At 44.9% G+C, this 22,554-nt stretch overlaps 1 protein-coding gene across 5 annotated transcripts in view; it reads right to left on the bottom strand.

Moving 5' to 3' along the window:
* HIVEP3 (HIVEP zinc finger 3) overlaps positions 1-22,253 on the bottom strand; it is a 490,847-nt gene extending 468,594 nt beyond the window's left edge. For 3 of the 5 annotated variants that reach the window (XM_070078655.1, XM_070078658.1, XM_070078653.1), the window contains exon 1: positions 22,087-22,253. The gene's annotated coding sequence lies outside the window, so the exon portion shown is untranslated. The other 2 variants (XM_051856636.2, XM_070078656.1) reach the window with 2 other exon arrangements.
* Between the last annotated feature and the right edge of the window lie 301 nt (positions 22,254-22,554).

The following is a 22,554-nucleotide window of genomic DNA, read 5'->3' as shown; positions in this document are numbered from 1 at the left end:
TTCCAGATGTGGTGCCCAGAATGACTGTGGACATCTTGTCAGCAAAGGGGAACTGAGTACAAAGCCAAAAAACTGAGTATGGCACCACAGAATGATATAAGAATTGGAAATCTTGATTACTTGGCATTTTTAAAAATGATTTATTTATTTATTTGAAAGGCAGAGTTAGAGAGACCGAGATAGAGAGACAGAGACAGAGAGAGAATCTTTCATCAACTGGTTCACTCTCCAAATGGCTGCAATGTCCATCAGAGTGGAGCCGATCCAAAGCCAGGAGCCTGCAGCTTCTTCCGGGTCTCCTGCGTGGATGCAGGAGCCCAAGTACTTGAGCCATCTTCCGCTGCTTTCCCAGGCACGTTAGCAGGGATCTGGATCAGAAGTGGAGCATCCAGGACTCAAACCAGTACCCATATGGGATGCCAGCACCACAGATGGAGGCTTAACCCACTAAGCCACAGTCCTGATCACTATTTGTCATTATTTAGCTAATGAATTTACCAACCCTGACGGCTCTCTACCTCTGGATGTCATACACGGTAAGATGATACATTCCCTTCCTGTCTCTACCACAGAAAGCCCTGAGGGAGGGCTTTCTGTTCCTTACAGCCAAAAAGAATCTTAATTAACACAGCTGGGTATAGATTTTTTACTTTCCCTTAAAACTTCGGAAGTATTGTTCCATTATCTACTATTATCTACTGCTGTTCATTGCTGATGTAGTATGTGACTGTTTCCTATTGCCTTGTGAGTAGTAATGTTTTTCCCTCTTGCTGAGAGCTTTTGACATTGGTCTTCATTACCAGAGTTCTGAAATTAATCAGAAAGTATCTTTCTTTGGACCTTTTTTCCTTTATCTTGCTTGACACTCAGTAAGTCCATTTTAATTGAAGAAGTTGATCTTTTCTTTGGCTCAAAGAAAGTTTATTCCATTATTTATTACTTTAATATCTATTATACAGATATTGGACCTTCTCAAACTATGTCTACTGTTACTTTACATTTCTCATACTTACTGTCCCTTTTGTGCCAGGTTCTGAAAGATTTTCTCATCTACATTTTTGTTTACTTATTTGGAATTTATCATCATGCTTTATGTTATTCCTCTCTCCTGATCAATGCTTTTCATCACAGAAAGACATTATTTTATTCAGCAAAAATTTTTGAATTGCCTTTAATGTCTCCACATCCTCCCAAATGACTTCTTGTTTATCTTGGTCTTTATCTTTTATAATACTGATTTCCTTCAGATGGCTGGTGGTCCCTAGGTAACCATTTATAGTTACTGACGAAGGACTTTATAGACTACTAAAGGTAGTTCTTGAGAGTTTCCTTTGCAGGTAGACAATTTGTTTGCTCTGATTGTGAGGATAGGCTGTAAACTTTGGGTGGAGGCATATGTTAGGGGAGAGCAGGCTAGGAGAGTTAGAATTCCTGCCACTGGCCAAGGATATTTGGAGCAATTGAATGAAATTCCCTCCCAGTATGAGATGGCTTTCCTTTTTACCCTCTGGCTCTTCCACAAGGTTTTCTTTGTTTGTTTGTTTGTTTTTAATCTGCTAGGTCTACCTCAGATATATCAAAAAGTTTGTGGAAAAACTGAGTTAAAGGATAAGTTTATTTTGGTGCAAAAAAAAAAAATGAGAAATCCTGCAGGGTTTTCTCATAATACACATTTTCAGTGAAAGTTTTAATATACACTCATATTTCACTGTATTGCCCTGTTGCCCAAATTTACACCTTGCCATCCTTTAGCAAATCTTTCATAAGTTCAGAAAACAATTCCTAGAATTCATATTTCTCTATCCACATCTTAAAAAGGAAAGAATCACTTAGCCAGCATGCCCTGAAGACACCTTTCTAGTCGACCACCCAGACTGCTGCCTCAAAGCTCACTCTTATGTTCTCATGTCAACCCAAGCCTGGAGGCCATTTGGGGAAAGTCTCTTACCTCTGATACAATTCAACAATCAAGTTCCAGGTTGTGGATTCCTGTTGTATGTTGCCGGTGCTATGGCTCAGCGAATTCAAGCCCTGGCCTGGAGCACCAGCATCCCATATGTGCGCCGATTCTAGTCCCAGCTGCTCCACTCCAAATCTAGCTCTCTGCTATAGCCTAGGAAAGCAGTGGAGGATGGCCCAAGTCCTTTGGCCCCTGCACCCACGTGGGAGACCCTGAAGAGGCTCCTGGCTCCTGTCTTCAGATAGGCTCAGCTCTGGCCGTTGTGGCCATCTGGGGAGTGAACCAGCAGATGAAGGACCTCTCTCTCTGTCTCTACCTCTCTCTGTAACTCTTTCAAATGAATAAAATAAATCTTAAAAAAAAAAAAGAAAGAATAAAACTGCAAGCCCATAATTTCCACCTTGAAGAAATCTGATGAAACCTCTTCTCCACTCATAGCATCATCTCCTGTTTTCACAGTTTCATAGATTCCTTTCTGTATGTCCTTAGCTGTCATGTAAGAGGACTCAAGGAGGGAAAGTAGATGTACTCACAGGAGGCAAATTAACTTACTTAGTCTGTCATCTTGAGCCAGAATCCTTAATACATTTCCATTAATACAAATCAACTTTTTATTCCCATCATTTTCTATAATGGAAGAGTTTCAGAGTACCTGGATGCCCACACACTGTGGAGGGCAATGGGTTAGAAGTAAAAATTCATGTACTGAATAAAATATTTTAGAATCTAGACTCAAGTGTATAAAGTCAAACACATTTTGTTTCTATAACAATAATTAATTTCTGTCTTATCCCCCGCCCTTCCTCCATTTCCTTCAAAGTAAGAAATTTAATCTAGGTTATTTCCAGGTAAACTCAATTACTCTTGGGTAAGATTAATCATTTCAAGCTCAATTTCATTAATTCAAGGTATCATACCACTGTCATCTTTCTTGCCAGGGCTCTAGGTAAAGTCTCCTTCAGGTCAGTACAGAGGCTATGATAAGATGAAAGCATTGTGTCAGGTATCACAGTGCTACCACAACACTGAGACATAACTGGGTAAACTGAAGTCAAGGTGAGGGGCAGGCTCTTAGCCTATCAGTTAAGACACCTTCATCCTGCATCCTAGTGCCTGGGTCAGATGCCCACCTCTGGTTTCTGAACCCAGCTTCCTGCTAATGCAGACTCTAGCAGGTAGTGGTGGTATCTCGGGTCACTGGATTCTTGCCACCCATGAGGGAGACCTGGATTGAGTTCCTGGCTCCCAGTTTCAACCCCAGGCACCCTGATTTTTGAGGACATTTGAGAAGATGGGAGTGCTCTCACATTCGCTCTGTCTCACTCCCTCTCAGTAAAGTTCTTTAATTTTATAAAGAGTCAGTGGGAATGAAGGTCTACATGAGCTTATTTGTGGGTACAGTTAAATACTGAAATTTTAGAACGACTGCTTTTAATGACAGCAGGATAGAAGACAAGTCTTTGTGCAAGTTTAGGTGCTCTGTTATCACAGATCAGGGAGCATTTGTCCCTGTGGGACTGGCTTATTGCACCAAGTATGAAGTTTTCCAGATTCATCCATTTTGTTACAAATGACCAAATTTCATTCTTTTTTACCACTGCATGGTATCCCATGGAGTACATATCCCATAATTTCTTTATGCAGTCTTCAGTTGATGGGCATTTAGGTTGATTCCATGTCTTCACTATTGTGAACTGAGCTGCAATAAACATGGGAGTGCAAATAACTCTTTTATTTGCTGACTTCATTTCCCTTGGATAAATTCCCAAGAGTGGGATGGCTGGATCGTATGGTAGGACTATGCTCAGATTTCTGAGGTATCTCCAAACTGACTTCCATAGAGATTTCATCAGTTTACATTCCCACCAACAGTGGATTAGGCAAACCCAAACTCTTACAAGTGAAAGTATTGCTTGTCTCTGTTATGAATTTTAAAATGTACACATTTCATAGGAATTTTCACATTCCTACTGTAATAGTACAAATGTTCCCAGTAATGAAGATATAACAGAATATGAGAGGACTGAGGAAATCTTAAAGAGTAGGAGAGAAAGAAACCTTGATAGATATTTCAATATTTTGTCCAACTTTATTAAATCAGCCTAAGATACCAAATCTGGTGGGTCCAGCCTATAGCTGTCTTCTTCACCATGGAGGCAATTCCTGACAGCAGAGGGATGGGAAGACATCCCAGGGATTGTGAAGACAACACAAAGCAGCTGACCAGAAACAGGACACTTTTACATTTCCTGGTTAATCTTTAAAGGCCATGTGAATTTTATGTTACCCTCCATAACATTCCTCGACCCACATGTGGTAACAGCTTTCCTGAGGAAGAAAAATGAAAAGCAATTCCACCTTCCAAAGTTTCAAGGACACTCCAGGAAGATGCACCCAATTCAGCCTTCGGACCCGTGTGCCCTGGCACAATGCCCCATGTCTGGACTGCACAGCGTTCAGGGGAGGAAACAGGAAGCTCCACGGATAGAGGGGCTTTGTTTGCTTTCACCAGACGGGGACCTCATTTTGGCACCACCAGGAAGCCAGTCCTTTTCCAGCCGAGGGACAGCGTTTCCCGAATAGCAGATACCTGCTTCTTCTCAGCTGGTGGAGTCTGCAGGGAGTGGCAAGCCCCGGGCCACCACGAGACTCACAGGAGAGCAAGGATGTGTACATAATAAAGAAAGAAAGGGACCAGGGGCAAACACCGGGAATTCGGGAAAGAGGAGATGCACACACAGCCCCAGCACAGAGCAAGGAAGTTAGCAGGTGTGTAAGGCATAGCAGGAAGGCAGGTGGGGGAAGGCAGAGAAAGGTGATGCGGTGATTAAGCTCTGTGGGAAGGATCAGCAAAGTCTAAAATGACTGATGGTGGGACAAGAGAGCCCAGATAAGAGGGGACTTTAAAATGCTTGTGGAAAATGAAATTTCAAAAGTTTATTTTGGTACAGAAAACATTTCAAAACCCATGCATACTTTTCTTTTTATAGAATATATATTTTCCACAAACTTTTTGAACACCCCACAAATGGATCAACCAAAGATATCTGCCTCCGGGCTTCATAGAGTACCTGGGACAAGCACCAGCAAACAACTTTTTCCATGGTGGGTCAGGCCAGCCACTCTGCCTTCTCCTTTCCACAAGTGCTGTGACCTCTACTTAAATGAAGTCTCTAGACACTGATGAGGCTGAAGTGCCAAGATGATCCCCAAATCCACTCTCAGTTCTATGAATCAATCATCAATGTAGGTCTGAACATTACTTAACCAACTCTTGAATTAACGCAAGTCAGTGACAAGCATTTTTCCTCAAATATGACAACCCATAGAAGGGTTCCCTGTTGGTTTCCACTTGCATCCCCTGGATTAGACGGCATAGCTGGCATAGCCCCTGAGCACATTCCAGTCTGGATCCTGTGCAGTCCTGTCCAGAAAAGTCCTGCTCTATCTTTCCCTGCTCATCCTTCCCTGCTCTGCTCTCATAAAGATGAGGTGGCAGACATACCTGTGACTTCAGGCCTACAATGCCAACAACAGTTGGTGCTACTGGTGTCAGAGGCCTGAAAGGCAGCAATGCTGGCAGAAAGGGAGACAGTATCCTCAGATTACACCTTAGGAAACCCCTGAGGCTCATGGCCAATCACATCAAAACCACCCAGCCCACCACCAAGACAGAGAAAGAAATGGGTACCTCATCTGGTTGTGAGGGGTATCATTTCACACTTAGGTAAGAAAGGAATACAACTTCACTGTTTTCTAATAATTTAACGTTTACCTAAATACTCCATTTTACAGAGATTAATTCCCTGCAGTTCAAGGTCTCTCCTCCAGCCGTATCTCCCAAGGGTTAAGTCCAGAGTCTTTCTCAGTGAATGCCAAAGTGCCTGGGCTTGGTCTAAATATAGAGGCCTCAGTGTTCCCTGCTCCTGGACTCCCTGGACCTGAAAGGGGTTTGCATAGTCACTACCCTTCAGGATTCTGTCTAGTCTGAGGGCATAGCCTGGCTCTTCTGGGGCCACCAACATCTGCCTCTCCTCCTTCCCCTCCCACTCCCCCACCAAGGGCACTATCATCCTCTTGGGAAGGGGGTGTCAGGGGTGCTAGAGAAGCCTTTTCTTACTCATTGGGCTTCCTTCTAAAGCTTCGTCAATGCATTGAGTCCTCTAGTGTCCCCATGAGGAGCAGACTTAGGAAAGTCAAATGCCAAGCATCGATTTGTAGATTCTGCTATGTCACTTGTCCCTGAGGTAATGAACATGGAATGCCCAAGCTGTCTAGGCAGGGGATGTGCCCTAAGTGAAAGAAACAGAAGGACAGACATCCAGCCATGGCCCCACCGTCCTTGAGCTACACGCCCGGCTATGGCTGCGTCTGCTTTCCTTTCCTGCTTTGTCCCTCTTGAGCCTTTCTCATCTAGTGTTCTTAGGAAAAACATCTACTAATTAGATGCAGTAATTGCTGGTTGCACAGGGACTGGAGGAAAGGGTAAAGGGGGCTTTTGGCTAAGTCACGCAGGGGAAAAACTGCATGAGCAGCTCAAGGAGCAGTAAGTAAGAGAATGTGGATAAGATGTTGGGGGCAAGGATCCCATTTATGCTTGAAAAAAAGACTGCATTTGTTTGTGAGCATACGTGTGTGAGCCAATTATAGGAAAAGATTGGGGCTTCCAGGGCTTTTCCCTATAGGCTGTACCTTGTTCAAATTATTTCCAATGAGAAATGTTCTGTGTTCTGCATAAAAAGGAAATGTAGCATGCATGTGGAACATGAGAAGCAAGTAGATGCAGACAGACAAGCAGGAAGCATGTGCAAGAAAGGCCTAACAGTTCTGATGGCAGAGAAGTTTGAAAATGCAAAGAAATATAAAAATACTCAAACTTAAAAACATTAGTAATTCCCCCAAAAGACAGCTGATATTGACATTTAGATATAGTTTCTAAGTTTCTACTGACTTTAATACCTGCACATGACTATTTTTAATTGTAGTATAAGTAACTTTTTGCCTTTGTATAATTTTAAATTGCACTGCTTTTCTGATACAAAATACATTAAATATTGTAAAAAAAATGGACAAAACTTCAAAAGTGAAAATTTCTCATAATCTCATCATCATACTCCAATGTATATGCCATCCCACAGTTTCTAAAACTTTGTCAATTAATTTCTCGACCAATGTATTGTTCTTTGGCATAGATCTCACATAATCCAGAGTCCTAACCACTGCATTGAGTTACTTTTCCTTTTTTTTTTTAAAGATTTATTTATTTTACTTGAAAAAGTTACAGAGAGAGGAGAGGCAGAAAGAGAGAAAAAGAGAGAGAGAGAGAGAGAGAGAGAGAGAGAGAGAGAGGTCTTCCATTTGCTGGTTCACCCCCTAAATGGCCACAATGATCAGAGTTGTGCTGATCCAAAGCCAGGAGCCAGGAGCCAGGAGCCAGGAGCCAGGAGCCTCCTCCAGGTCTCCCACGCAGGTGCAGGGGCCCAAAGACTCGGGCCACAGCAGAGAGCTGGATCAGAAGTGGAGCAGCCGGGTCTCGAACCGGCACCCATATAGGATACCAGCACTGAAGGTGGTGGCTTTACCAGCTGTGCCAAAATGCCAGCCCCTGAGTTACCTTTCATTTGAGCTTTCCCCCAAGTGACATGCGCAGCACATAATAATACACGTATTTGATTTTCTCTCGCCAATCTGTCTTTAGTTACAAGGGCGCTTCCCAGCAAGAACTTGGGGCTATCTGTACTCTGGCACAAATATCACAATGGCTTAATTATTATAGCTTTATAATAAGCCTAAACATCTGGTGGCATAAGTTCTCCCAGCTTTCTTCTTATCCTTCATAATTTTTTTGACTAACCTTGACCATGTTCCTTTCCACACAAATTTCATAATCAGCTTGTTGATGTACATTTAAAAAGTCTGATGGAATAATTTCAGATTAATTTGGTGAAAATCAACATCTTATCAATATTGAGTCTTGTGGTCAATGAACATGGTATATCTCTCCATCTGCTTAAGTCTTCTTTAATTTCTCTCAGCATGTCATCCCAATTTTAGTGTAGAGCTCTTGACCATCTTTATTACATTTATTCCTATTAATTTGATGTTTTTGAGGAGTTGGTAAATTATATTATTTCTTAAACTTCATACTTTATCTTTTGTTACTAGTACATAAAAGTCCAGTTGATTTTTATATATTGAGCTTTTACCCAGCAACCTTGCTAAATTTACTTATCGATTCCAATAGCTTATCTATAGATTTGTTTGGATTTTCTATATTCATGTCATGTTATTTCTCAATAATGACAGTTTCCCAAACCACAGGCTTTCATTTCTTTCTCTGGCTTTGCTAAATGGCTACGATTTCTAATGCAAAGTTAAATACAAGTGATGTTAGCAAACATGTTAGGGAGAAGACTTTCCAATTTTATCAATAAGTATGGTGTTTGCTTCAAAATCTTTTTAGATACTCATTATCAGATTAAGGAACTCATTTGCAAAGACTTTTTTTAATCATGTATTAATACTGAATTTTATCAAATCCTTTTCCATGTCTATCAGGATGACTTTTTGTTTATTCTGTTACAATGAGAAAATATATTGATTTGTTTTCAACTATTAGACTACTCTTGAATTCCAGAAAGTCTGCTTGTGATGCACTTGTGTTACCCTTCCTATGTGTCACTGAGTTCATTTGATTTTATTTGTTTAGAATTTCTATGACTATGTCCATGAGAGTTTGGTCTTCAATTTTCTTTTCTTGTCATGTTCTTGTCAGGACTTGGTACAATGCTCTTTCTTGAGAATGAGCTGGAAATTATACTTATTTTTCCATCACTTGGCACAGTATGTAAGACTGATGTCAATAATTTCTTTAAACGTTTGCAAGACTTTACTGGAGAAACCATTTGGGCCTAGAGAGTTTGTTTGTCATTTGGTGAGAAGGTCTTTAACAATGAATTCAATTATTTTTAATAGATACATGTGCATTCAGATTTTCTGTTTCCTCTTGTGTTGTTTTGGTATGTCGGGTTTTTCAAGGAATTTGTTTATTTCATCTGAATTATCAAACATGTTGGCAAATATCTGTTAATAATATCCCCTTATTAAGGATACATCTTCTCTTTAAATCTCTAACCAAGTTTCTTTATAAAAATTTTTTTTTATTTATTTGAAAAGCAAAGTGAGAGAGAGAGAGAGAGAGAGAGAGAATCTTCTATATACTGGTTCACTTCCCAAATGGCTGCAATGGCTGGGGCTAGGCCGGGCTGAAGCTAGGAGCTTCATCCAGATCTCACACTTGGGTGCAGGGGCCCAAGCACTTGGGACATCCTCTGCTGCTTTCCCAGGTACATTAGCAGGGAGATGGATCAGGAGTGGAGCAGCTGGGACAAAAACTGGTACCCACTTGGGATGCCAGTGCTGTAAGCTGCAGCTTAACCCATTATGCCACAGCACTGGCCCAACCAAGTTTCTTAAAAACATTTAATAAATACTAAATATCTTACAATATGATGTGATATGCTATCTCTATCATTTTATCAGCCATTCAGAAATATGTATTAGCTCAAGCTATGATGCAGGCATTATTCCAGTGCTGGCTTCAGCTTTGCCTCCAAGTAATAATGACAAGGCTAGAGTCCACTGACCAGAAGAGGGAACTCTGCTGAACTGCGAACCTACAGATGCTCACCATCATCCCTCTGCCAAAGCCAAAGTGGATTACTGACTTTACCTGTGGATAAATATTTCATAACTACTAAGGTTTTTATGTTTATATTACCATTATTTTTCAGAAATTTTCTAGCAATTCACTCATAATTATTTGCTTTTCAAAAATGTATTGATTCATCTGACAGTTACAGAGAGAGAGAGAGAGAGAGAGAGAAAGACTCTTCCACCCGCTTGTTCACTCCTCAAATGGCCCCAACAACCAGGGATGGGCCAGCCAAAAGCCAGGAGCCAGGAGCTTCACCCGGGTCTCCCATGTAGGTGGCAGGGACCCAAACACTTGGGCCATCTTTCACTACTTTCCCAGGTCATAAGCAGGAAGCTGTATCCGAATGTAGCCATCAGAACACAAACCAACACCCATATGGAATGCAATAGAGGTGGTGGCTTTACCTGCCATGCCACAATACCAGCCCCTCACTCATATTTATTCTTTTTTTTTCATTTTTTTCTTTTTTTTTTTCTTTTTTGACAGGCAGAGTGGACAGTGAGAGAAAGAAACAGAGAAAGGTCTTCCTTTACCATTGGTTTACCTTCCAATGGCTGCCGCGGCCAGTACACTGTGGTCGGCGCACCACGCCGATCTGAAGCCAGGAGCCAGGTGCCTCTCCAGGTCTCCCATGCGAGTGCAGGGCCCAAGCACTTGGGCCATCCTCCACTGCAATCCCGGGCCAGAGCAGAGAGCTGGACTGGAAGAGGGGCAACCGGAACAGAATCCGGCACCCCAACCGGGACTAGAACCCGGTGTACCGGCACACCGGCACCGGCACCGCAGGTGGAGGATTAGCCTATTGAGCCACGGCGGCGCCGGCCCATATTTATTCTTAAGGAAGCTATCACTCTAATCTGTCCTCTTCCACTCTGGTCAAACTGTCCTGTTCTCCAAAACACCTTAAATTTTCCTCAATTTGTAGCATGCTTCATCCTCATCTCTCCAGGGCAAAACTTCCTTCCTCTCCTTCTATGCATAAATTCCCCCTTACACACTCCAAATCTTTCCTCCTCCATATCTTCCTCAATTATCACATCTGCCCTCCCATGGAAGTTACAGCATAGATCACATTTTAAAGCACAGGCTATATTGGAAAAACTTTTTTCTCTATTTGTCACAATCTCCCAAGCAGATTCCCAACTCCTTTGGGAAGAGATTCTCATTTCATATTTCTATGTAATCTTCTCTCAACCTATTCAACCCCAAACAAATGCTTCTACACTGAATAAAATGTGAAAAAAAAATTGCCTGATTAAGCTACCACCCCTCTTTCTCATTTTTCATTCAAGACATGAACAGCAATAGAAGAAAAAACAATAAATAACATTTGTGGTTTATGCTGTGGGTTCCTTCCATAGGTGAGTATCCATTTTGTGGGGATGGCTATAAGGAGTTAGTGCATGTACCCTGGGTGCTAAGGCTGAGGCTCTGGGCACTATGGGAGGTGCTGAGATACAGTGATGAATAAAACGGGCACAGCCCCTGCCCTCATGAAGCTCGGAAATTTCTTGTCCAGTAACTATAAGCTATTTTCCGTTCTTTTCATAGTTTTGATTAAAATAAATTCTTAATTTTAATGCGATCATGCTCGGGCTGACTTGCCCCAATTGGTAGAGTTGGAAACATACCAGGGGATTCCAATTCAACCCCATCAAGGTGGCATGTGCCAATGCCATCTCACTATTCCAAGTGATCAACTTCAGTTCACAATTGATCATAATGAAAGGACTAAGAGTCAAAGGGAGCACATAAACAAGTCTAGTATCTGCTAACACTAACCGATAGAATAAATAAAGGGGAGAGTGATCCAACATGGGAAGTGAGATACTCAGCAGACTCATAGAATGGCGGATGTCCTAAATAGCACTCTGGCCTCAGAATCAGCCCTAAAGGCACTCGGATCTGGCTGAAAAGCCCATGAGAGTATTTCAGGCATGGAAAGCCAAGGCACTCTGGCAAAAAGATCTCTGTGAGTGAGATCCCAGTGGAAAGAACAGGTCTTCAAAGAGGGAGGTGCCTTTCTCTGAAGGGAGGAGAGAACCTCCACTTTGACTATGACCTTGTCTAAACAAGATAAGAGTCGGAGAACTCAAGGGGCTTCCATAGCCTTGGAAACTCATGACTGGTGCATAGGGAGATTATTGATGCCATAAACAGGAGTGTCAATTTGTAAAGTCAACAACAGGAGTCACTGTGCACTTACTCCTCATGTAGGATCTCTGTCCTTAATGTGCTGTACACTGAGGCTTAATGCTATAACGAGTACTCAAACAGTATATTTCACTTTGTGTTTCTATGGGGGTGCAAACGATTGAAATCTTTACTTAATGTACACTAAACTGATCTTCTGTAAAAAAAAAAAAAAAAGAAATTATCAATTCCCAACTTGACTCTCACTGGGATTAAACATGACAATAGGTCTGATCTGATTTCATCATGATTTAAAAAAAAATCATCTATTATTTTTCACTTTATGTTTCTGTGTGGGAACAAACTGTTGAAATCCTTACTTAAGGTATACTAAGCTGATCTTCTGTATATTAAGATAATCGAAAATGAATCTTGATGTGAATGGAAGGGGAGAGGGAGTGGGAAAGGGGAGGGTTGTGGGTGGGAGGGACGGTATGGGGGGGAAAGCCATTGTAACCCATGAGTCGTACTTTGGAAATTTATATTCATTAAATAAAAGATAAAAAAAAAATTTAATGCGATCAATTTTTTCAATCTTTTCTGAAGTTAGAGTGGATTTTTTTGTGCCTTATTTAAGAAGTCCTTCCCCATGCAGACATCAAGGGTTTCTCTTATGTTACTCAAAGTTTATAGTTTCTCCCTTTGTGTTAGTTTTAAAAGCCTTTGAAATCAATTTCTATATATTATGTAAAGGAATTGTCACATCATATTTTTCACATGCATATCCAGCAATTCCTGCACCATTTATTGGAAAATCCACCCTTTGCAACATACCAAGAACCCATACATGCAAAGCAGTTCTTTCAGGGCTCTCTATGTTGTTCTGTTGGATTCACTGTCTTTGAATCAATACCACACGGTTGCTATTATCAGAGCTTTATATAATTAGATATTCATAGATCAAGTTCTGCAACCCAATTCTTCTTTAAAATGCCTTCACTATTCTCATTTAAAATAGTTATGGTTATGAACATTTCTTTCTCTGTTGTTTTCTTCTTTATATATGAGGACATTTCAAAAATTTTGTGGGAAAAACAAAATGAAAAGATAATTTCTCCCATATTCAATACCCAATACGTAAGTAAGTCTTGTCAATTCCATCTTCAAAATTTTTTCGGGACTTGCCTATTTCTCATTGCTTCCACCTTTCTCCTAGCCCAAGCCATCAATGTATTTTATCTGGACAAATGAGTAGCCTCCTAACCAGTTAGCCTACATTCACCTTAGCTCATTTCCAGTCTGTTCTCCATACTGCATTTACATCTTTTAAGACATAAGCTAGATCATGTCACTTATGCTCAGAATATTTCAATAGCTTTTCGTCCCACTCAGAATGCGATCCAGTTTTTGATGCAGCTCTGAGACCTTGCATGACCTCCGTCTCCTCCCCTGCCACTATTAGTTGTGTCTCAGCCACATCTCCCTCCTGTTCTTTGCATGGGTCAAGTATAGTTCCACCTCAGAGCCTCTGCACTTGCTGAACCCTCTGTAGGGCTCACTTGCTCCACCTCTAAGGTTTCCTTGTGCCTCACTCCTTACTTCATCCACATTACTTTGTCAGAAGGCCTTGCTTGAACAACCTCTCTTATATAACATCACTACCCTATATATCCACTCCACATCTTCTTACCTGTTTTTCTACATGGCACTTATTATCACCTTACTTACTCTGTGTTTATTTGCTTTTCTGTTTGACATTATCTCTACCAAAACATTCCTCTACCAAAACATAAGCTCTAGAAGAGCAGGAAATCTGTCTGGTTTTGTTCACGGATGTACCACAAGCATCTAGGACAGTACCTGGTATTGTAATAGGCTCTCGATAATGTCACTGACAAGTGCCAAGGACAGCAAGGAATCCAAGTGTAGGAAGCAGGTGGACAGAGACCAGGTAACTCCTTTTGCTCTGCTGCCATGCAATCTCTCACTTCCTTGCTCTGCAGCTTCCACGCTCAATATTCCACCTTTCCAAGGTCACCATTTGCAGTCTGAGTCTACAAATCCTTCCTACTGCTAGCTCTTCAGCCCACTGATTGGGTGTCCAAATCTCAAATCTGATTGGTCTGCCTTGGTCCAAAAACTCATCCAGAGTCCAGTGAGCTGTTAATGGGAGCAGGGGACAGGGGAACATGGGGGTGTCTGTTCACATGCCAAGCCCAGTTCCTTCTCCAAGGTTTTCATAAAGGGGAAAAAAAAAAAAAAAAAAAAAAAACCTGGGAGCGTTAACTCTAATACAAAGCAAGTTTCCTCTAATATGACGCTGATATGGGCAGAGAGAATGTGCAAAACTTCTACTAGAATGCCTCTAACTCAGATGTCTTCAGAGTCTTGGCAGACAAAGAAGTCAGGGAAGGGGGCAGAGGAGAAATCAGCCAGCCAAGGAGTCTTTGTCACATCTGCTGAGACTGACCACTGCCAAGGACCTGACGTGGTCCCATGTCGCCAGGTTGTCCAGTGGTTCAAGAGAAGCCAGAAACCTGTATTTAAGTGTACAGTCTCTCTCTTTTTAAATGGTAACAACTAACCTCATTTTTTGAAAACGAAAATGCTCTGCAGACCAAATAAAACACATCTGCTGGCCAAATCTGGCTCAGGGCTACCTGTGTGCAACTCCTACTTTATGCTCAAAAATGGGACATAAGTAATTGATCACACTCAAAAGCAAAGTGTTCTAGCGGGTTCAAAGTGAACATTTCCAGAACTCCCCTTTCACAGCACCTGCCACCCTCTCCTCCACCAGGCCTAGATAAGAAATCCCACAAACTTTAACCATGGGAGATGGAAGACCTAGTGGAAAGCACTTGGCTTTGGAATCAGACACATCTGGGTTAAAACCCAGTGTAACCTCCTAGCATTTGTTAGCCTCTCTAAACCCCAGTTTCCTCAACTATAAAACAGGAATACTAATTCCCACCTCAAAGGGTTCTAAGAACCAGAGTGAATGTAAGTAAAGGGCCTGGCACACAATAGAGACCCAGCATAGATAAAAACTATTATCAACAGTCAGAGAGCTGCTCTCCCTAAAGAAAATCTACAGTTATGATACAAAATGGTCATAATAAGCCAATGCCACCTACACCTCTGTGTGGAATAAAGAGAAGGTACAAATGCACTTAATAACTAGAATAAGGATGGAAATACAGCTCTGCAGAGGCCCCATACTTCACCCCAGTGCAGTTGCTCGTGAACCTGATCTAGAATGTCGAAGTCAGAAGAAACCGGCACTAATTAAAATTCATAGACATCAATTATCTGATTATTCAAGAACTCTCTCAACTCGTGAAGCCATTTTTCTATGCATATTACAACACAACACAGAATCAAGTAAAGGCATGCCGGGTCTACAATGGCCAAAAACACCACTCCTGAAGCTCAGGGAGCCAACTGGGAAGAGAAAGTCCTGCTCGCAGAGTATAAGGTGCATCACTGCATCCCAACGGGGCAGATGCAGGGTTGCGTCGGGGGCCCTTCTGCCACTCTCAAAGGCGGGGCAGCTGGTGCAAGAGGGCATTTCACACCACTGGGGCCTGCCCCCTCTCTCTCACACCCGCCCCCTGCCCTGCCCTGTGCTTGTCGTACAGGAGTCACTCTGTAAAGAGTCAGCAGCTCTAAGAGGCAGACTATGAGGCACACTTGACTTTGCTGCATACAGCGCACACCTACAGGACCATGAAACAGAGATGGGCCGTGCGCAAACCCCCTATAGCTGAAACCGTAGACGCAGAGACGTGTGTCCAGCAGCCGGGAACTCTAAACAGGCTCCTCTACCCAGGAGCTTTACAAAGAAAGAAATTTGAGTCTGATCACCTGCACTTTCACCCCAACAAGCGCTATGTTCCCATTTGCCAGATTTGCCTGGGCCTATTCCTGCTTCTCAGGGCCTCATGGCTCTGAGAATCAGGCACACCCATTATCACTTGTTGTCTATGGAGACCCAAACACCAGAAAATCATTTACCCCCCTTCACTGCCAAGCTTTTCCCAGGGGACAGACAATCAGGAATTATTTCTTTCAGATTTATTCATTTATTTGAAAGGGGCACAGAGAGAGGGAAAGAGGAAGAGGGAGAGAGGGAGAGGGAGAGAATCAGAGAATCTTCCATTTTGCTGGTTCATTCACTAAATGCCCATAACATACAGAGAAGGCCAGGCTGAAGCAAAGAGCCAGGAACTCCATCTGGGTCTCCCACACAGGTGGAAGGGACCCAAGTACTTGGGCCATCACCTGCTGCCTCCCAAGAGCATTAGCAGCAAACTGAATCAGAAGCAGAGCAACAGGAACACAAACTTGCACCCATATAGGATGAAGTTCTCCCAAGCAGTGGCTTAATCCACTGCACCCCAATGCCCACTCTCAGTAATTTGTGCTATTTCTAAGTTTTTAAAAAGGGCGACTCAAAGATGAGCTGTAGCTCAAAGTTGACCACGAGTTGATGGTCAATGAAGATGACAGCCACTGATTCTCTCAATGTTTGTGTATGTTTCAAATTTTCCAGAATAATACAGTTTTTCAAGGGAATTGGGGGGGGGGGGAGGAGAACAGAGATAGAACCTGATAACAGAACCACGTGTTGCTCCTTCTCTTCTGTGTCTAGACACAGAAGAATCTGGGAGGTGCTCAGTCTCTCGGATCACAGCCTAGAAGGTTCACACATTCCCACAGCAGAGATTGTATCTTCTCAGCATCGCACTCAATGTTTTCAACAAATACCCTTTGAAAAACTCCCTAAAACCTTTCAAAACTATTCTGGCAGAAGCCAGCTTTCCTTCTTGGCCTATAAACCTTTCTGTCTCTGTGTGTTACCACTGCCAATCGAATGTTACTCCGCCACTACAACGGCCTCCACTTCCTGTTCCAAACTACTGTGTTGAGCAATGTGGACACTAGAGAAGCTCCCGAGGGCAGACAGAAGCCTGGGCCCTGGCAGCATGTCTGGTGGTTGTCCTTCTGAAAGTCACGTGGGAGGCAACTGAACCACTTGGCCAGAGTCAAGAACAGTTCATATTTTCTTCTTCCACGTCCCTTTGACCTCAATTTGTTCCTAATAAGTTCTTTTTTAGTTGCCTAAAGTGCTATTAACATATTGGGCTGATGGTTCTTTGTTGTGGGGGATGCCCTGGGCATAACAGGACATTCAGCAGCATCCACTGGACGCCAGCAGTACATCTCCCACCCCACAGTGACAACCAAAGATGGCTCCAGGAATTGCCAAAAGTCCCAATGAGGGCAGAGTTGCTACTGGCTGAGCACCACTCACCCAAAGCATATTGAAAACCAAGACCAACACTGTCCTGGCAAAACAAAAGAGAAATGAGATTATACAGCTCATACCACACACACTATTAGGAAATACATTTCAACTTACAAATGTGAATATGAATTATATAAGCAATATGGCATCCTAAGCCAGAGACACATAAAGTAACAAGACAAAAAATGAACTTAGAACATTCCATTTTGTCTGTCTTTGTGGTTTCTGGGGTAAATCTTATTTGTTTCCTCCTAATTATTACCCTACTTTCCAGTCAATGTGATCATTAAAACATTTTGCTCCATGTCCTCTTCAGCGCCACACAATCTGTGTTTAAATTGGAAGGAAAACCTTGCAGTGGCTTTCCCAGCATTCCCAGGAGATACACTGGCTCTCTAGAACATACTGAGCAGGTGCCACTGGAGAACAGAATCCCCCAAAAGAACATTTCCCAACAATATCAGAAAAAAGCCTTGCTGGGGCCGGCGTTGTGGTATAGCCGGTTCAAGTGCCAGCTGCTCCACTTCAGATCTAGCTCCCTGCTAATGTGCTTGGGAAAGCAGCAGAGGATGGTCCAAGCCCTTGGACCCCTGCACCCACATGGGAGACCCAGAAGAAGCTCCTGGCTCCTGGCTTTGGCCTAGCCCAACCCTGGCCATGCAGCCATTTGAGGAGTAAACCAGTGGATGGAAAATATCTCTCTGTCTCTCCCTCTCTCTCTCTCTCTCTGCAACTCTGCCTTTCAAGTAAATAAAACAAATCTTAAAAAAAAGAAAGAAAGAAAAGCATTAGCATTACCAACACGTCCTCCTGGCTCAGCTCCCAAACAGTGCTGCCCAGACCCCTTCTCTGCATAACCACACAAAGCCAGCATCCTTTCACGCTCCATGTGCAACTCCTCATTCCATTCTTGCCTCTAAGATGTGCAGTGGAAAGGAGGCTCCACCTCACTGCTACCTCCTGCACCTCTGAGGCAGGAACAATACCTGATTCCCACCTTGACAAGCAGGAGTACACCCAGCCGCAACACAACACAGGTTCATTAGGCAGAAGGAGTTTCCACCTTATTTAAATGGTGTACTCTCTTCTTGCCAAAAAAAAAAAGTGTTTTCTGATGGTTGAAGGCCTTACATTTGCCCCAGCCTATTCTACAACTGTAGGGGATTGATGTAAGGAATTTTTTTTCTCCTGCCTACCACCTGCAACTTCACAGGTTCACCCAGTGCCTCTCTCAAGACTCTACCCTCTCACGGCCCCAGGAGATGCTTTCTTGTTCTTCCTCCCTGACACTCAGGAGCAAGCAGTCGCTGGCTGCAGGCAGCTCTATCTTCCGGGGAACATGCCCTCCTGGACCCATCCCCTGCCACCACCTGTCTCAGCCTGATCACTCCATCCTAGATTCTGGCCATAGCCTTCAACTGGACTCCCTGGGGTAGCGTCTCCCCTTGAATCTAGGTTTCACATTGACAATGGATAGTCTCTCATGAGTATATGTCAGGATGGCCCAGAATCCTCTGCAATTTCCATTCCCTACCACCAGATGCAATTTTTTCTTCTCTGGAGCATGGCTATGTGCACTTGACCCTGGAAGTGGCCAAGCAGGAAGAGGATGATCACAGATGTCCACAGATGGGGGCACTGATCTGCTGGACAGATGGTGGCAGGAGGCAGGGGAGGTGAGTATTTAACTAAATGACTTCCAAAGTTTCCTTTTGATCCTGAATTGCTGGGATGCTGGCAAGTCTTCAGTGTATGATTCAGGTCCTGCCGTCAACTGACCCCAAGTTGCCTGCAAAGCGATACCACATGTCCCCTCCAAGTGCTACACACGGCTACCCAACTTGTATGGGATGACTTCTTTTCTGATTGTCTTTTATTTTTTCAAAGATTTATTTATTTATTTGAAAGTCATAGTTACACAGAGCAAGAAGGAAAGGCAGAGAGAGAGAGAGAGAGGTCTTCAATCGACTGGTTCACTCCCCAATTGGTCGTAATGGCTGGAGCTGCACCGATCCAAAGCCAGGAGCTTCTTCTGGGTCTCCCAAGTGGGCATAGGGGCCCAAGGACTTGGACCATCTTCTACTGCTTTCCCAGGCCATAGCAGAGAGCTGGATAGGAAGAGGAGCAGCCAGGATTCAAACCAGCACCCATATGGGATGCCAGAACTACAGGCAGTGGCTTTACCCACTATGCCACAGCACCAACCCCTGTCTTTTTTATATATATATATATATATATATATATACATATATATTTAAGTAACAATGCCAGCTGCAACACAATAAAACAATACTGAAGTGTTTGAGTTGAAATCTCTCAACCATGAACTCCCACAGGTAACCACAGACAGCAGTCTATGGTGCATACATGTGCTTACACAACATGCATTTGACATTCATTCAGCTTACACTTGGCCTTGGGAATAAGGACATTTAGTTATTATATGCATTGACTTATCTCTCCAGCTCACCAGAATGGTAAAGCTAGTTGGTTCACCTAATTCAACAGCTGTTATTCCACCAATGAGGATTTGGAAGGTAGAGGTCAGGTTTCTCACTCAGAGTCATAGACTAGCTTGTGGCACAGTTAAGAGCGCAACAGGAGCTCCTAACCCAGTGCTTGCTGTTACAGTGGAAGTCTCTCTTCTTCCCATGGTGCAGAATATAATGCGTGAACAGCAAGTAGAAATACCTATTAGGGCTGGCACTGTGATGCAGAAGGTTAAGCTGCCACCCGAAACCTCAGCATCCCAGGTTCGCTTCCCATCCAACTCCCTGCCAATGTGACTGGGAAAGCAGTGGAGGATGGCTCAAGTGCTTGGGCCCCTGCACACATGTAGGAGCCCCAGATGAAGCTCTGGCTCCTGGCTTTGGTCCGGTCCAGCTCCTTCCACTGCAGTCATTTGTGGAGTGAACCAGCAGATGGAAGATCACTCTGTCTCTCCCCCTCTCTGTAACTCTGCCTTTCAAACCAATAAAATAAACCTTAAAATAAAAGAAATACCCTTTAAAGAATAATCTCCAGAGACAGGTCAGCACAGTGGTGAAGGACTTGGACTCTGAACTCAGGCTGCTATGGTGAGGATCTCACTGTCATTTGCTTAATTGTGTGATGTGAGTTAAGCAACTGGACCTCAATTTCATTGTGCAAAACAAAGTATGATAACATACCTTCCTCATAAAGCTATTGTGAGAATTGATAACTTAATATCTGTAAAGCACTCAAAACAGCGCCTGGTACATAAGCTATTAAAATACACTACCATTACCATCATCGTAGCCCTAATATAACCCCCAAAATAGAATCAATACCTTCCTTTTAAAAACGTAGGCACTCAATCAAAACTAAATTCTGTTCACTCTGTACTTTGTCCAAAAAGAAATCCGCACAGAGAATAAACTCATGTGATATTAGTGCCCCAAAATATTTAAGTGACACTGTGATTGAAACCATTACTACAGAAAGAAATGACCTCATAAAGACCTCGGAGATCAAAAGCAGTGCAACACCTCCTGCAGCCAAGAATTAAGAACCTTAACAGCCTCCAGCAGTAATTATCTAAGTAAAGTGGGCTGCAAATCTGTTAGAGAATTGTTTTTGCCATGATAATATTTCTAGTAAATTGCTGCTTCTATACTAAAAGTACTGGGGTTGCAGAACTGGCATACTGATAGGAAGATTATTATAGAAACACTATTAAAATGAATTAGATATTATTAAAGATTCAACACTACAACAGCGCCTGATTACAAGAGATTTCAAGCTGCCCTGCTTAATGGGCAGATAAAAGTGCCAATTAAGCCCACTCGTGGAGGATGTCCCCAGGCAGGCCTATCAACTACAGGTAGCAAGAGGTCTCCAGACTCACTGAGGAACCAGCAAGACCAACTCTGCTGCAGCACAGCCCTACTGGGAAGTCGGAAGAACCACGGTTTCCCGCGCAGGAAGGGGGATGTGGTACGGCAGGCCAGATCCAGATTCACTCGAAGCTCAGTTCTTTCCTGAACTCCTCCCTGGGCAGCACCTCTAACGATTCCTCCTTTGCCTGGGTGAAGACAACCAAACAAGCTGCCTTACGCTGGAGGCTGTCAATAACCAGCACCACCTGGGAGAGGCAGGGGACGCGCCGCCTTGACCGCCGGAAAACACGCAGTCGCTCTCGGCGGCCGCCAGCGCCCCTCGGCGCACCCCGAGTCCTGGCTCCCGCGGGTGCTTGCCCAGCGCCTGGCCCCAAAGGCGCGTGCCCTGCGCGTCTGGGTCTATGTTGTGTTCCCCGCCTTGTCAACTGACTCATCCGGGGATGGCAAAGCACATCACGGTGTTAAAAGTGTCGGGAAAATAACGCTGGGTAAATTCGCCTACCTGGTCTAAATGTCAGAGAGAGGGCGAGGGCGAGAGGCCGAGCTGTCCCCAGACTGCTGCTGCAGCAGCCGCCGTTCCCGGGGCAGGGCTCCCGGCTGGACTCCTGGAGGGGAGACCTGGAGCACAGCCACCCGGGGCGCGGGCAGCCGCGCTCGCCCGGCGCATCCTCGCGCCTCAGCCTCCGCCTCCCGCATCGCGCGGCCGTCAACAAACCCCACCACAAAGTGAAACTTTGCCGGCCCCCGCGGTCGCGCTGGGGCGCCGGCGTCTGCCGGGGGGCGCGCCGCGGGGACAGGTGCGGGCCGGGGCTGCGGAGGGGGCCCCCGCCTCATCCCCGCGATTGTGTAATCGGCCCGCGAGGCGGGGCTCAGGCGCAGCTCCCACGCCCGGCCCGCGGAGGCTGGCCCCGGGACCCCGAGGCAGAAGCGGCGCCCTGAGGTGCCGGGGGATGGGGGGGATGGGAGAACTGTCGTCCCGCCCCCCGGGACCGCCCCCGGGCGGCCGGGGGAGCCGCGGCGCTGACACAGCCCGGAGGGGGCGCCCGCGCGGCGACGGATCCCGAGGACGGGGGGCGCGAAGGCTCGGCAGCGCGGCAGGCCTTACCTGCGCGCCGGGCGGGGACGGCGGGAGGCGGCACAGGATGCCGGGCGGCCGGTGGCGGGCGGCAGCGCTGGCAGCCACCCGGGCCACGGCACGCGAGGAGCCGCGGCGGCGGCGGCGGCGGGCGCGGGACTGACAGCCCCACGCCCCGCCTCCGGGCCCGAGCCCCGCCCCCTCCGCGGCCGCGCTACTTGCCCCGCCTCCTCCGCCCACCACCGGGGTCAAGCTCGGTCCACCGGCGCGGAGGGCGGGGTCGCTCGGTTTTGATTGGCCCGGGAGGCTCCGGCCCCGCCCACTCTCCGCCCTCTCCCGGGCCGAGGGGAGGCGCGTGCGCAGTGGCTGCGGAGGGCGGTGGTTAACGCTGGGTTGGGGTGTTGTAGGGTCCGCTAGCGCAACTGCTCCGGTTTGTTATTCTGGGCGGCTGCAGCCCGGAGTGACCTGAGGAGCACGGAGCCGGACTCGGACTTCACA

Source organism: Oryctolagus cuniculus, chromosome 7, assembly GCF_964237555.1.
Source record: "Oryctolagus cuniculus chromosome 7, mOryCun1.1, whole genome shotgun sequence".
NCBI lineage: Eukaryota > Metazoa > Chordata > Mammalia > Lagomorpha > Leporidae > Oryctolagus > Oryctolagus cuniculus.
The sequence above is the reverse complement of the archived record's forward strand: the minus strand, read 5'-3'. Positions and strand labels throughout refer to the sequence as shown.